This window comes from Hippocampus guttulatus, chromosome 3, assembly GCF_054856545.1.
Source record: "Hippocampus guttulatus isolate MCC_2025c chromosome 3, RoL_Hgut_1.0, whole genome shotgun sequence".
Taxonomy (NCBI): domain Eukaryota; kingdom Metazoa; phylum Chordata; class Actinopteri; order Syngnathiformes; family Syngnathidae; genus Hippocampus; species Hippocampus guttulatus.
Genome location: NC_141263.1, coordinates 25,415,108 through 25,431,229, shown reverse-complemented (window position 1 = coordinate 25,431,229; position 16,122 = coordinate 25,415,108). Strand labels below are relative to the sequence as shown.

The 16,122-nt window shown below is 40.8% G+C and overlaps 1 protein-coding gene and 1 long non-coding RNA gene across 3 annotated transcripts in view; both read left to right on the top strand.

Moving 5' to 3' along the window:
- The window catches only part of LOC147207971 (protein kinase C-binding protein NELL1-like), a 126,667-nt gene that overhangs the window by 90,856 nt on the left and 19,689 nt on the right, over positions 1 to 16,122 (top strand). The gene's annotated exons all lie outside the window — the stretch shown is intronic.
- On the top strand, positions 4,918 to 8,551 carry LOC147207972 (uncharacterized). Of its 2 annotated transcripts, XR_015100557.1 has the most exons (7): positions 4,918 to 4,998; positions 5,377 to 5,453; positions 5,832 to 5,909; positions 6,289 to 6,366; positions 6,846 to 6,935; positions 7,195 to 7,473; positions 7,580 to 8,551. It is a non-coding gene; the product is annotated as an uncharacterized LOC147207972 (long non-coding RNA). The 2 variants fall into 2 exon arrangements; XR_015100556.1 differs by having other exon boundaries at positions 7,195 to 8,551.

Here is a 16,122-nt window from a genome sequence, read left to right as displayed (position 1 = left end):
TTACTACGTTTTATCATTATATACCAGTTTTGAGTTTACAGCTTTCTTTGACAAACGCAGGAGAAGTTATAAATCAGAAACATGGACTCTCCATGATTTCAGTCGTCATGTCCTCATATTTCTTTAGACCTGAAAAACCTCAGTGTGTTTCAGGTGACATGACTTTTGTCTTAACCTAACTCTGGAGAGCCTGTGTTCGAATGTCCCCATATTGCTGTTCCACAGAACTGAACAGTGTTAACTTTCTACAGTGTGGTATATTAATCCCAAACTCTCCTGTGAGCTATGTTCAATGAGAAATAATGTTTATTCATTTCTTAATTGGTCAGAATGAAGAATGTTGAATATTTTGACACCGTAATGTTGTTATGTTGCAGATACCAAGTGACGGGATCCTGACTGAACCTTCTGGAGACCAAGAAGGGAGTGAGAGATCCGCTTCATCCTTACAACAGGTTACTACGTCTTATCATTATATACCAGTTTTGAGTTTACAGCTTTCTTTGACAAACGCAGGAGAAGTTATACATCAGAAATGTGGCCTCTCCATGATTTCAGTCGTCATGTCCTCATATTTCTTTAGACCTGAAAAACCTGAGTGTGTTTCAGGTGACATGACTTGTCTTAACCTAACTCTGGAGAGGTTGTGTCTGAATGTCCCCATATTGCTGTTCCACAGAGCTGAACAGTGTTAACTTTCTGTAGTGTGGTACATTAATCCCAAACACTCCTGTGAGCAATGTTCAATGAGAAATAATGTTTATTCATTTCTTAACTGGTCAGAATGAAGAATGCTGAATATTTTGACACCGTAATGTTGTTATGTTGCAGATACCAAGTGAAGGGATCCTGACTGAACCTTCTGGAGACCAAGAAGGAAGTGAGAGATCCACTTCATCCTTACAACAGGTTACTACGTTTTATCATTATATACCAGTTTTGAGTTTACAGCTTTTTTTGACAAACGCAGGAGAAGTTATAAATCAGAAACGTGGACTCTCCATGATTTCAGTCGTCATGTCCTCATATTTCTTTAGACCTGAAAAACCTGAGTGTGTTTCAGGTGACATGACTTTTGTCTTAATCTAACTCTGGAGAGCCTGTGTTCGAATGTCCCCATATTGCTGTTCCACAGAACTGAACAGTGTTAACTTTCTATAGTGTGGTATATTAATCCCAAACCCTCCTGTGAGCGATGTTCAATGAAAAACAATGTTTATTCATTTATTAACTAATCAGGATGAATAAATTAGAATATTTCTGACACTGCACTGTTGCTATGTTGCAGACACCAGGTGTTCGGATCCCGATGAAACCTTCTGAAGATCAAGAAAGGATTGGGAGATCCACTTCATCCTTACAACAGGTCATTGCATTTTATCATTATATACCAGTTTTGAGTTTACAGCTTTCTTTGACAAACACAGGAGAAGTTATAAATCAGAAACATGGACTCTCCATGATTTCAGTCGTCATGTCCTCATATTTCTTTAGACCTGAAAAACCTGAGTGTGTTTCAGGTGACATGACTTTTGTCTTAACCTAACTCTGGAGAGCCTGTTTTAGAATGTCCCCATATTGCTGTTCCACGGAACTGAACAGTGTTAACTTTCTATAGTGTGGTATATTAATCCCAAACTCTCCTGTGAGCAATGTTCAATGAGAAATAATGTTTATTCATTTCTTAACTGGTCAGAATGAAGAATGCTGAATATTTTGACACCGTAATGTTATGTTGCAGACGCCAAGTGACAGGTACCTGACTGAACCCTCTGGAGACCAAGAATGGAATGAGAGATCCACTTCTTCCTTACAACAGGTTACTACTTCTTATCATGATATACTAGGTTTGAGTTTTCAGCTTTCTTTGACAAACACAGGAGAAGTTATAAATCAGAAACATGGACTCGCCATGATTTCAGTCGTCATGTCCTCATATTTCTTTAGACCTGAAAAACCTGAGTGTGTTTCAGGTGACATGACTTTTGTCTTAACCTAACTCTGGAGAGCCTGTTTTAGAATGTCCCCATATTGCTGTTCCACGGAACTGAACAGTGTTAACTTTCTATAGTGTGGTATATTAATCCCAAACTCTCCTGTGAGCAATGTTCAATGAGAAATAATGTTTATTCATTTCTTAACTGGTCAGAATGAAGAATGCTGAATATTTTGACACCGTAATGTTATGTTGCAGACGCCAAGTGACAGGTACCTGACTGAACCCTCTGGAGACCAAGAATGGAATGAGAGATCCACTTCTTCCTTACAACAGGTTACTACTTCTTATCATGATATACTAGGTTTGAGTTTTCAGCTTTCTTTGACAAACACAGGAGAAGTTATAAATCAGAAACATGGACTCGCCATGATTTCAGTCGTCATGTCCTCATATTTCTTTAGACCTGAAAAACCTGAATGTGTTTCAGGTGACATGACTTTTGTCTTAACCTAACTCTGAAGAGCCTGTGTTTGAATGTCCCCATATTGCTGTTCCACAGAACTGAACAGTGTTAACTTTCTACAGTGTGGTATATTAATCCCAAACTCTCCTGTGAGCTATGTTCAATGAGAGATAATGTTTATTCATTTCTTAACTGGTCAGAATGAAGAATGCTGAATATTTTGACACCGTAGTGTTGTTATGTTGCAGACACCAAGTGACAGGTACCTGACTGAACCCTCTGGAGACCAAGAATGGAATGAGAGATCCACTTCATCCTTACAACAGGTTACTACTTCTTATCATGATATACTAGGTTTGAGTTTTCAGCTTTCTTTGACAAACACAGGAGAAGTTATAAATCAGAAACATGGACTCTCCATGATTTCAGTCGTCATGTCCTCATATTTCTTTAGACCTGAAAAACCTGAGTGTGTTTCAGGTGACATGACTTGTCTTAACCTAACTCTGGAGAGCCTGTGTTAGAATGTCCCCATATTGCTCTTCCACAGAACTGAACAGTGTTAACTTTCTACAGTGTGGTATATTAATCCCAAACTCTCCTGTGAGCAATGTTCAATGAGAAATAATGTTTATTCATTTCTTAACTGGTCAGAATGAAGAATGCTGAATATTTTGACACCGTAATGTTGTTATGTTGCAGACACCAAGTGACGGGTACCTGACTGAACCTTCTGGAGACCAAGAATGGAATGAGAGATTCACTTCATCCTTACAACAGGTTACTACGTCTTATCATTACATACCAGGTTTGAGTTTTCAGCTTTCTTTGACAAACACAGGAGAAGTTATAAATCAGAAACATGGACTCGTCATGATTTCAGTCGTCATGTCCTCATATTTCTTTAGACCTGAAAAACCTGAGTGTGTTTCAGGTGACATGACTTTTGTCTGGACCTAACTCTGGAGAGCCTGTGTTCGAATGTCCCCATATTGCTGTTACACAGAGCTGAACAGTGTTAACCTTCTATAGTGTGGTATATTAATCCCAAACCCTCCTGTGAGCGATGTTCAATGAAAAACAATGTTTATTAATTTATTAACTAATTAGGATGAATAAATTTGAATATTTCTGACACTGCAATGCTGCTATGTTGCAGACACCAGGTGTTCGGATCCTGATGAAACCTTCTGAAGATCAAGAAAAGAGTGGAAGATTTACTTCATCCTTACAACAGGTCATTGCATTTTATCAGTGTATATCAGTTTTGAGTTTACAGCTTTCTTTGACAAACACAGGAGAAGTTATAAATCAGAAACATGGACTCTCCATGATTTCAGTCGTCATGTCCTCATATTTCTTTAGACCTGAAAGACCTGAGTGTGTTTCAGGTGACATGACTTGTCTTAACCTAACTCTGGAGAGCCTGTGTTCGAATGTCCCCATATTGCTGTTCCACAGAACTGAACAGTGTTAATTTTCTACAGTGTGGTATATTAATCCCAAACTCTCCTGTGAGCTATGTTCAATGAGAAATAATGTTTATTCATTTCTTAATTGGTCAGAATGAAGAATGCTGAATATTTTGACACCGTAATGTTATGTTGCAGATACCAAGTGACGGGATCCTGACTGAACCTTCTGGAGACCAAGAAGGGAGTGAGAGATCCGCTTCATCCTTACAACAGGTTACTACGTCTTATCATTATATACCAGTTTTGAGTTTACAGCTTTCTTTGACAAACGCAGGAGAAGTTATAAATCAGAAACGTGGCCTCTCCATGATTTCAGTCGTCATGTCCTCATATTTCTTTAGACCTGAAAAACCTGAGTGTGTTTCAGGTGACATGACTTTTGTCTTAACCTAACTCTGGAGAGGTTGTGTTTGAATGTCCCCATATTGCTGTTCCACAGAGCTGAACAGTGTTAACTTTCTATAGTGTGGTACATTAATCCCAAACTCTCCTGTGAGCAATGTTCAATGAGAAATAATGTTTATTCATTTCTTAACTGGTCAGAATGAAGAATGCTGAATATTTTGACACCGTAATGTTGTTATGTTGCAGATACCAAGTGACGGGATCTAACTGAACCTTCTGGAGACCAAGAAGGGAGTGAGAGATCCACTTCATCCTTACAACAGGTTACTACGTTTTATCATTATATACGAGTTTTGAGTTTACAGCTTTCTTTGACAAACGCAGGAGAAGTTATAAATCAGAAACATGGCCTCTCCATGATTTCAGTCGTCATGTCCTCATATTTCTTTAGACCTGAAAAACCTGAGTGTGTTTCAGGTGACATGACTTTTGTCTTAACCTAACTCTGGAGAGCCTGTGTTCGAATGTCCCCATATTGCTGTTCCACAGAACTGAACGGTGTTAACTTTCTACAGTGTGGTATATTAATCCCAAACCCTCCTGTGAGCGATGTTCAATGAGAAATAATTTTTATTCATTTCTTAATTGGTCAGAATGAAGAATGCTGAATATTTTGACACCGTAATGTTATGTTGCAGATACCAAGTGACGGGATCCTGACTGAACCTTCTGGAGACCAAGAAGGGAGTGAGAGATCCGCTTCATCCTTACAACAGGTTACTACGTCTTATCATTATATACCAGTTTTGAGTTTACAGCTTTCTTTGACAAACGCAGGAGAAGTTATAAATCAGAAACGTGGCCTCTCCATGATTTCAGTCGTCATGTCCTCATATTTCTTTAGACCTGAAAAACCTGAGTGTGTTTCAGGTGACATGACTTTTGTCTTAACCTAACTCTGGAGAGGTTGTGTTTGAATGTCCCCATATTGCTGTTCCACAGAGCTGAACAGTGTTAACTTTCTATAGTGTGGTACATTAATCCCAAACTCTCCTGTGAGCAATGTTCAATGAGAAATAATGTTTATTCATTTCTTAACTGGTCAGAATGAAGAATGCTGAATATTTTGACACCGTAATGTTGTTATGTTGCAGATACCAAGTGACGGGATCTAACTGAACCTTCTGGAGACCAAGAAGGGAGTGAGAGATCCACTTCATCCTTACAACAGGTTACTACGTTTTATCATTATATACGAGTTTTGAGTTTACAGCTTTCTTTGACAAACGCAGGAGAAGTTATAAATCAGAAACATGGCCTCTCCATGATTTCAGTCGTCATGTCCTCATATTTCTTTAGACCTGAAAAACCTGAGTGTGTTTCAGGTGACATGACTTTTGTCTTAACCTAACTCTGGAGAGCCTGTGTTCGAATGTCCCCATATTGCTGTTCCACAGAACTGAACGGTGTTAACTTTCTACAGTGTGGTATATTAATCCCAAACCCTCCTGTGAGCGATGTTCAATGAGAAATAATGTTTATTCATCTCTTAACTGGTCAGAATGAAGAATGCTGAATATTTTGACACCGTAATGTTGTTATGTTGCAGACACCAAGTGACGGGTACCTGACTGAACCTTCTGGAGACCAAGAATGGAATGAGAGATCCACTTCATCCTTACAACAGGTTACTACGTCTTATCATTATATACCAGTTTTGAGTTTACAGCTTTCTTTGACAAACACAGGAGAAGTTATAAATCAGAAACGTGGACTCTCCATGATTTCAGTCGTCATGTCCTCATATTTCTTTAGACCTGAAAAACCTGAGTGTGTTTCAGGTGACATGACTTTTGTCTTAACCTAACTCTGTAGAGCCTGTGTTCGAATGTCCCCATATTGCTGTTACACAGAGCTGAACAGTTTTAACTTTCTATAGTGTGGTATATTAATCCCAAACTCTCCTGTGAGCGATGTTCAATGAAAAACAATGTTTATTCATTTATTAACTAATTAGGATGAATAAATTTGAATATTTCTGACACTGCACTGTTGCTATGTTGCAGACACCAGGTATTCGGATCCTGATGAAACCTTCTGAAGATCAAGAAAGGAGTGGAAGATTCATTTCATCCTTACAACAGGTTTTATTTATCAAATCGTTTCATGATAAAACATTGCGTTTTATCAATATATACCAGTTTTGAGTTTACAGCTTTCTTTGACAAACACAGGAGAAGTTATAAATCAGAAACATGGACTCTCCATGATTTCAGTCGTCATGTCCTCATATTTCTTTAGACCTGAAAAACCTGAGTGTGTTTCAGGTGACATGACTTTTGTCTTAACCTAACTCTGGAGAGGCTGTGTCTGAATGTCCCCATATTGCTGTTCCACAGAGCTGAACAGAGTTAAACTTTCTATAGTGTGGTACGTTATTCCCAAACTCTCCTGTGAGCAATGTTCAATGAGAAATAATGTTTCTTCATTTATTAACTGGTCAGAACGAAGAATGCTGAATATTTTGATGTTGTTTAAATATCATTTTTAAAACATCTAACATTCTGCGTTTACCCTGAAACAAAAGCATTTTGTCCTGTCTGTTTTTTTTTAACCCAACCAGATGAAGTAACCACGAGCGATGACGATTTGAGCAAAGAAACCAATGCTGACCTTAATCAAGAAAAAGCGATTCTCACTTACACAGAAAATGGTAATGTCCTCAAGTTATGACATAAGACAGAGTAAATTGGTGCCTGATAATCTCAGTCTTTATGCACAACTATGTATGAATTAGAAACAATTTACTACAGTATTTGAAAATGGTGTTGAAAGATGCAAAATGTGCAGGTTGAAAACACATTAGGCCTCGACAGCCGAAAGAAAATTGAGAAATTAGGAGACGATTTGGCACATATAAGAAAGCAATGGTGAAAAGCCACATTCAACTATTTTTGTATAATTTTTCAAAGGCTCAAGCTCTGACACTTCTGGGAACCCAAGCCATGCATATGCGCCATCTACATCGGACAACATGGAAGGCACTTCTGCTTCAACCACCTTTGACAACACTGACGACAGTTTTGTCGCAACCCTGGAAAACATTTCTGCTCCAACCCAGTTAGAGAACGTGGACGACACTTCCTTCTCAATCACACGGGACAACAAAAACGGCAAAAATTAACATATCTTAATTGAAGCTGAAGTACTTTTGATGAACAAAAAGTCAAAGTGCTCCAATGAAAAGCAAGGTTAAAGAGCATTTTTTTCAAAATTCTCATTATTTCCTGGAATATCTTATTTTGCATTTTTAACATTTGCAATGCCATTTTTAATAAATAATGCCTTCTTTTACAGGTGGGAATAAGAGACGTACGTGGACAGATGATGAAGTGAAGGCTGTTGAGAGACATATGTTTGATTTCATAAAAAGCCATAACGTTCCAGGTAAAACGAGCTGTGAGTCCTGTCTCCACGCAGAGCTAGTAGCTCTGAAAGACAGAGACTGGGTGTCCATCAAAAACTACATCCACAACAGGATAACTGCATTAAAAAGGGAAATGAATAGATAGTCCATTGAAATGCGAGCACGCCTGGGTACATTTCAGTTCAAGTTAACTATAGCAATAGCAATGGTGCATTTAGGGTGGGATGGTCAATTACGGATTTCATATTTGTTGTTGAATACTGTTTCACATTTATTGTTTCATGAGCTTCAAGAGCAAATTGGAAAATCCTTGGAGATGTACGAACATGTAAGGTATACTGTATATCAGGCATGTCCCGATCTGGGCCGGGAGGGCAACTGTCGTGCCTGTTTTCCAGCTCTCGCAGCTGCATCACACCTGATTCAGATGATCAGTTCAACAGTCAGCTCTGATGCAGCATTAGAACATCCTGGGAGAGCTGGAAAACAAAAAGACAGCGGCCCTCGAGGACCGACTTTGGACACCCCTGCTGTATATAAACGTACGTACAATATACAAACTTCTCACAAAAGATAGGCTTATTAGGTTTGAGGTGATATTTCAGAAAAACCCTAAAACATTTGAATTCATCATATTTCAAGAATTTCAATACTTTTTGAAAAGTTGCTTTTGTCTAACAGGTAGCTAAAGAAGAAGTTGCTACACACATGGCACAATATATGGCCACATTTATTAAAAATTCTTCATCACAGTATTCACATTTTGACATAATCTTCTTCAGTTCAAACAACCCTCATCTATTGCACTGCCTTGTGTCATGGAGAGGAGGTGGCATGTTTTCTGTGTTCATAATTTCATATTTGTCAGCAATTAAAAAATAAGAAAGTGGACTGACCACATATTTAACTGTCTCTTCTTCTTCACAGCTTAGTTTTACTGTCTTGTATTATTACCATGAATATCAACGACTGTTTGGCACATTCGCCTCATAGTTCAGCAATTGATAGTTTGAATCTGGGCTTCCTTCCTTTGTAGAGTTCTCCCCGTGCCCGAGCATGACAATTGGACACATGTGCCTAACATATACTGTTGGTATGTAACAGGAGTCAATCTAAAAATTACACACTTTACTCTTAGCTGGTCTTCATAAGTCATATATACTTGAAAATGATGTGTATCTAGGGGGCTCAAAATTCACAAAAACATGAAATGGCAGTGTGTTTGAGGTGACTGTCTCCATAATACACAAAAACCAGTCAATGTCCTCATATGTAGTAGTTTTGTCATAAATCAAAAAAAAATTACGTCCTAGCCAAAATCTGAATAGATGGGTGTCTTCCTGATTTTTTTTCATGGTTACCATATTTTTTTGGAGCCTGTAGGACCACGGGAAAGGCATGTACCCATATGTCGGGTGAACAAACGGACGTCCTGAAAATGCACCAAAACACGTATGTGTGTGTGTGTGTGTGTGTGTGTGTGTGTGTGTGTGTGTACTCAGTTACCGCAAAGCAGCATAGAGAGAAATGAGATGAGCCCTAAAACCTTTGTAGCCCAGAGCAGAATGCCTTGCAGCATGGTTTTCAAGTTGACTTCAGGGCAGTGTTTTACTTGTCAGAAAGCTGGCCACTCAATTTGTAATGCAGTAGTGCCGCCTGATACTGTGACTTCCGAAGGCAATATCACAAAATTGGGAAACTCATACGCTGCGATATGTCCAAGATTGTTGCATCCCTAATAATGACCATCTACTTTACAGCACAGTTGTTTTTCCCTGTATTAGAATACACATGAACTTCGATAAAAAAATTACCGTAACACATTTTAGCTTGGTGCTTGACAAAGGGTGAAGTACCTTTTAATACTGTAAGACACTGGAATGTCTACTGTACTGTATAGTACAAGAAAAACAAATGTACAGCTAATTGTGCTACTAAGTCATTTCAATTTGACCCAACTATCGGGTTGCTTTGTACAACAGCCCAATTTTTTTTCGGGTCAGATTTGCTCAAGAAGTGTATCGGTCCCTTTTTGACCCAAATTGTGATATTTTTGAGCCAACTGTTTTTAGACCATACTTAATGATAATGCCCCTAAAACTTCCTATGACTTGCTATCCCATTCTGGCCAATTAGTATTATTCAAGCAAGGAGTTAGAAGAAGTGCCCCCCCCCCCCTCCCCTTGAGATCTCATTACCGTGTGATAGCGACAGTGTTGGCCAATCGACCTGTGCCTCCCATTTCATTCCCCTCATACATCACTGCATCCCCCGTAGGAGGGAATTAGTCTGAGTGCGACTAGTGCTCCTCTGTCCATCGCTGTTAATATTAATAGGACAAAGAAGCGTGTTTAGCCGGGCTTGAGCAATCTGTCCGCAGCAAGCAAGGCTAAGTCAGGTTCTGGCGCTAAAAACGTGTCATTAGCAGAGCAAGTTGAAAGCTGTGCAGGTGATTCACATCCTTCATTTTGTAGACTCTGGGGGGGCGGGGGGGACTTCCATCTGTTGCTACTTAATTGGCACGGTTATATATTATATTTATTGCATTTTGGGAAAGGCCAGGTACTACGAGAGTAGTTAGTCTTTATTCATCAATTTGCTATAATGCTAGTCCTCATTATGGTCATGGATGAGCTGGAGCCGATCCCAGCTGACTGTTACACCCTAGATAGGTCGCCAACCAATTGTGGGGCACATACATACGCAAAACAAGCATTCACATTCACACCGACTGACACTTTATCCGATGTCGCTGTGTTTGTTGAGGTTTTCATCCAAACCTGTACTGTGCCCCTCCCCTTAGTTTGGGGCTTGCTTTTTTTCCCCCCTTCCATATGTTTTCTTTCTCATCTCAGAAAATACTGGCAACCCGTCAGGCTTCCCGTTGTGTCTGTCTCTATCGGTCATTGTTTTTAAATTTCTTGGATGGGTTGTAACTGTGAATTTCATCGTTCTGTACTCATGACATGTGCAATGACAGTAAATGTGATTCCATTTCATATTTTTGGAACATCGGAGGAAGCCCGTGCAAGGACAGCTGAGATCCAAAAACTGGTTCAGCCCAGTGACTCCGAATAGGAAGTATTAGGAAAGTTCGACAAGTCAGTTATTTGTGTTTCATCCAGACTTGGTGATAATGCAACACATACGACATATTCTTCTATTTCATGCCAGTTCTGTACTTTTGCTCATATGTGACAGTTTGAGGCTGTCAGTCAACATGAAGCTATTAGATTTTTTTTTTCTAATAGAAATGCTGCTGTATTTGATGTGTGTAATGTGGCTCAAGTATGGCTCCCGAAGGGGCAATTTCACTTCTCGATGTCTGTGTCTCAGTCTTTGGCTCATGCTCTCAAGGGGGGGGTGTCCAGATGCATTTGCCACAATACCTCTGCGTGTGTCTCAACCAGACCAATTCTGTTCCCGCATGAACTTTTGAATAATGATGACACACTTCACATCACATTTGGTAATTACAGCGTCTGCTGCTCCAGAAACGCCTTGCCCCTTCAGCAACAGAGACATATCCATCCACCTGCTCTTGATGCTCTGCAAACACCGGATGAAGAAGTGTTTCTATTTCACCTCAGAATAGCTTCAACTTGTTTTGCAAAAAGTCACATTTGTGAAAGCGGTTGGACCCTGTCAGAGATTTTCTCGGACAAAGTTAAAGAAATGACTCGGCACACAGGAAAATTGTCTTCAATATCGGCGGGAGCGGATCTCTGAGAGCGAACGACGGTTAGTTGCTCCGCGATCACACTCGCCTCCCTCTCCGCCGGTTCGAACTTTTATTGCAAAATACAAGAAAGACACTGCCCCCGAGATTTGCACCCCGCGCCCCCCGGTAATGATCTGATTTACCCGAATACACAAGTCACAGACTTTGCTGATGACTAATGTCCACCTGGGCGCGACAGCTGTTCCCAAACTGTCTTTTGGTATTCAACGACTCTTTGTTCCCAATTTGTTTATTCCCACTCTGTGATTGAATTTAGCCTTCGCCCCCCTTGCTTTAACGTGATTACTCAGGAAAGGCCCTCCGCCTAAACGGCCGACACCTCTGCGCTGAGTATGTCTAGACATGCCCAAATTAACCGAAACTTTAAACATGATACAATTTTGTTCGTAGATTTCTCTATCAGACCCGAATGCAGTGACTTGCAGGCAGAAGATGTTCGGTAGGAAGAAAATATTTTACAGCAATTGATTTTATGGCTGAACCGGAATTGAGACAAAATGAGGCGTTAAGACTCTATATCTGTTTTGTTTTGTTTTTTCGTAGTGCAGCTCTCACGGGGGAAGAAAAGGGGAGCCACTGTGTCTGTAGCCATTTTATTGAGTGACAACACGATAAATAGGCCACAGTAATTCAACCAGAGGAAAGCAAACAATTATAGATCAGCATTGTCTCAGTGTCAGCCTAATGATCGGCTGCCTCTTGCAGAGCTCATGTCGGTTGTCGAATAAGTGAGCTAATCGTGTTCATGGTCCATTTCGTCTCCGAGGGTTGCTCTGTACAGACCAAGGCGGTGGAGTCGCCAGGCTGAAAAGCATCGGGAGACAAAAGCAATATCTCTTTCTGTTCTCATCTTCCGACCAGAGCTAATCACAGAGGAGCCATGTTTCACTCAGCACGCAATTAAGGAATGATAATGTATTCCGAATCATCAAGGGAGGACATTTGCTTTAGGAAGGAGGTGGCGGATGATAAGCACAAAAGGGTGTGTGTGTGTGGGGGGGGGGGGGGGGTGTTGGGAAGAGCCTTGATTTTTCCTTACAAGTCTGAAGGATTTAATTTGATGTTTACATAATCGTTGTTCCCCTCCATCTTAGTTGAAGGCAAGATGTTGCAGCTTCTTGGCTGTGTCGTCTGTGCCAGAGGGCAGTTGCATCTCTTTTTAATTCAGTGAAGCAATAATTAATTGTGGATGGAAAAGAAGCAGAAGAGAGTGCATCTTTTAAGCTGTCCGGCAATGATCATTTGAGGCAATGAATTTTTGGGCTGTGCCTCACTTTTAGGAAAGCAATTGTGAATGGGCAGCATGGTAAATGAGCGCTGCGCACATCAGCCTCACAGTTCGGAGGTTGTGGGAATGAATCCAATGCCGGGCCTTTCTCTCACATTTCAAAATCATGCATGTTGGATTCAATGAAAACTCTAAATTGTCCTTCGGTGTGAATGTGAGTGTGAACGGTTATTTGTGTATGTTTGTCGATATTTGCCCTGCAATTGGCTGGCAACCAGTCAAGGGCGTACCATACCTTGAACCGAGTCTTCTGGTTTCCTCCCACATTCCAAAAACCTGCATGGCAGGCGAATGGAACACTCGAAAACTGTCCCGAGGTGGGAGCGCAGATGGTTGTTTGTCTCGGTGTGCCCTGCGATTGGCTGGCAACCAGTTCAGGGTGTCCCCTGCCAACTGCCCGAAGACGGCTGGCACCCCCCGCAACCCTTGTGAGGATTAAGCAGATCAGAAAATGGATGGATGGATGATATATATATATATATAGATATAGATATAGATAGAGAGAATAGATATAGATAGATAGATAGATAGATAGATAGATAGATAGATAGATAGATAGATAGATATAAATAATATGCGTGATCTTTTGATGGATTAAAATGTCATTCACAAATCTCAGAAAAAAATCTGTGTTCCTAACATGGCGAGCCAGCGTTAACTGTCAGTGAATCACACTTCTTAAGTGTTTCCGCCGCCTTCATTGCCAGTTTACGCTTGGTGGGCGTCACAAAAGTCTGGACGGGAGAATGTGCGCCGATGAAAGGTCCACAAAGCCAGGCTTTTCAAAAAAGGACTTTCTTGCAAAGAGGAGAATATAGCTGATGGTTCTTTTATCTTTAATGCTTGCTATAAGATAAGATAAGAAAACCTTTATTAGTCTCGCAATGGAGAAATTCCCAATTCACAGCAGCAAAGTTATGAAAGGAAGAAGTAGAACAACAAAATATAGGAGCTGCTGGAAAGGCAGCCACTCTCGCGGCGCCATTTTGAAGTCAAAATAACACAACACAACACATAGGACACAGACAGTCGTGCAATCTTCACCACTTTTCTGCATACACTTTGTTGTCTGAAGCAGTTCTAGATGAAAGAGGAGAGGATCAAAGTGTCCTTTCACCAGTGGATCAGAGACGTCACGCTGAAAATGTGCACACGTCTGCTACAAGCTAAGTTTTGAAAGCAAACACGAAGCTGTAGCGTCCATTGACGAAAAGAGATGAGTTCACTTCTCCTGTCCCACGTAATCCGCTTCAAATACTAACATTAACTACCAGAAGACTATGCAGTATATGCTCAGTTGAAACTAAAGGATGCCAAAAAGATTGAGTACATGAGCCGTGCAGCCATTTCTGCCGGCTCGGAACGTCTGCCCCTCAACTATTTGCCTTAACACCTTTAACAGGAAGCTGATGGAATTAACCAGACAATACAAACAATATAGAATTGCTTTCTTGACTGATTATGGCGTGTTTCCAAAAGTCGACGAATTTTAAAGTGGACCTTTTCATCCTTCCAATTTTCAGTATGCGGCCGTCAAATGAAAAAGTCTGGACACCCCTGATCTAGAATAACACGCTGGAGAGTGCACAACTTAGACTGAACAGTAATAATGCCAATTCTGATTGTTTCCTCTGCCCCGGCATAGTTGTGAATGTAGTACTGTATAACAGTACTGAAGACTGTAGCATAGTTTGTCTTTAGCTTTTCACGAGAAACACACATTCATGCTCAGTCTGCCTTTAAAATGTCATTCTTTATATCCTTAGCCTCTCTCAATGTGGATTTCTCTGCCTGTCGTCTGTTTTTTTTTTTTTGACATCATCATTGTCTGTCACTCTCACTGCCGGATCCATGCTTCATCATGACCATGTGCTGTCGTTCAGGATGACTGGATGACGCTCCCGTGTCATTCCTAGACTCCTTTTCTTGCTCAAAGTGAGAAAGGGAAGAAGGGGATTTGATGAGAGCTGCCCACAATTGTGATCAAATTCATACAAACGTTGTTTCCTCCTTCCTTTCCGTTACCTCTTGGCTGACGCCTCTCAGCCGACGTGATGTGCTTCTGTACGTTGGAACATCCTTGAACTGGCCCGGGCGACGGTTTGAGAGGAAATCAAAACAAACAAGTCCTCCCAATCTCCTCTTGGGATCAAATGCATCTGAGCTTTTGTGTCCCTCCTTCACACCCTGGCAGCATGTGTCGCGCGTAATTCCAGCGCTACATTATGCATCTCAGCAGTAAACGCCATTTTATCAGTGAAACAGCGGACAGCGGTTGGTGAAAACTGTGGCGTCAGCGACCTCGGTGTGTGTGTGTGTGTGTGTGTGTGTGTGTGTGTGTGTGTGTGTATGCGTGTGTGTGTGTGTGTGTGTGCGTGTGCGTGTTTCAATAATGGATTTGGACGTAGGGATTCACTGGTCCCGCTCAGCATATAGTTATGAAAGCTCCTCACATCCGACTGCCAAGGGCGTCCCTGTGCCTCCCCTCTTGCTCCTCTGATAGCCCCATGTCCCTGTGACTCCTCCACAAATTAAAATAGATAAAATCATCCATATGTGATGGGAATGGCTAGTTTGGCAGTTCATGTTTAGTCACATGTAGCTTGTTGATAGAGTTGGTGATTTCCACTCCCCCCCCAGATCATTGTCTTACTGGCCCTTCATTGGTATGCAGTTGCGAAAGTATCATAAAAGTAAAATACGTTCAGATATATTTGGGAGTACGTTCAAACATACATGCAAATACATTAGAGCAAACGTGTAGGCTAAATGCTAAAAACTTTGCATTTTCCCCAAAATGCTACCTTGATTTGTCAAACTTTGTACCAACTTTTGTCCAGAACCTGTCCGAAGCCTTTAAATGTACAGACTTGATTCATCAAAACTGTATCCATCAAATGTTATCTGTATTGTTATAGCTGTAATGAGCTTTTTTTAGCCTTATTTGGGAGAATTTTCAACCACATTTCCATCATTTGCAGCGAACTGAAGGCGATCCATCCTTAATTTGACAGAAATGTACCGAGGCTCTTCACAGTGAAAAAAACTCTAAAAGCGCACAGAGGGGTAATAAATTGTCACGTTGGCGGTATTGATCACCTGCTCTCACAACCCACTGCGGATGCATTATGAAAGTAAAACTCATTCTTACTGCATCTTTAATCCGTGCAGGCCACCCGGCGCAGGTCTTTACTGTCATGTAAGCACAGTCATTATCTGTGATGTTGAAAAAGCTCAACAGGGAGGGTGAATACCTTGTGAATTGGTATTCCGAGTGATGTTAGAAGTCTTTTGTTGTTGTTGTGGTTAACTCTTTTCTAAACCAACAGTAAGAGGCAGGTCTGACGAAAGCAGTTGACCCGCCCGAACAAAGCCATCAGTGAGGTTTACCAGTCACCCGTACAATCCACCCCCGACTCTGACCTTAGTGAGAGTCGTCATTG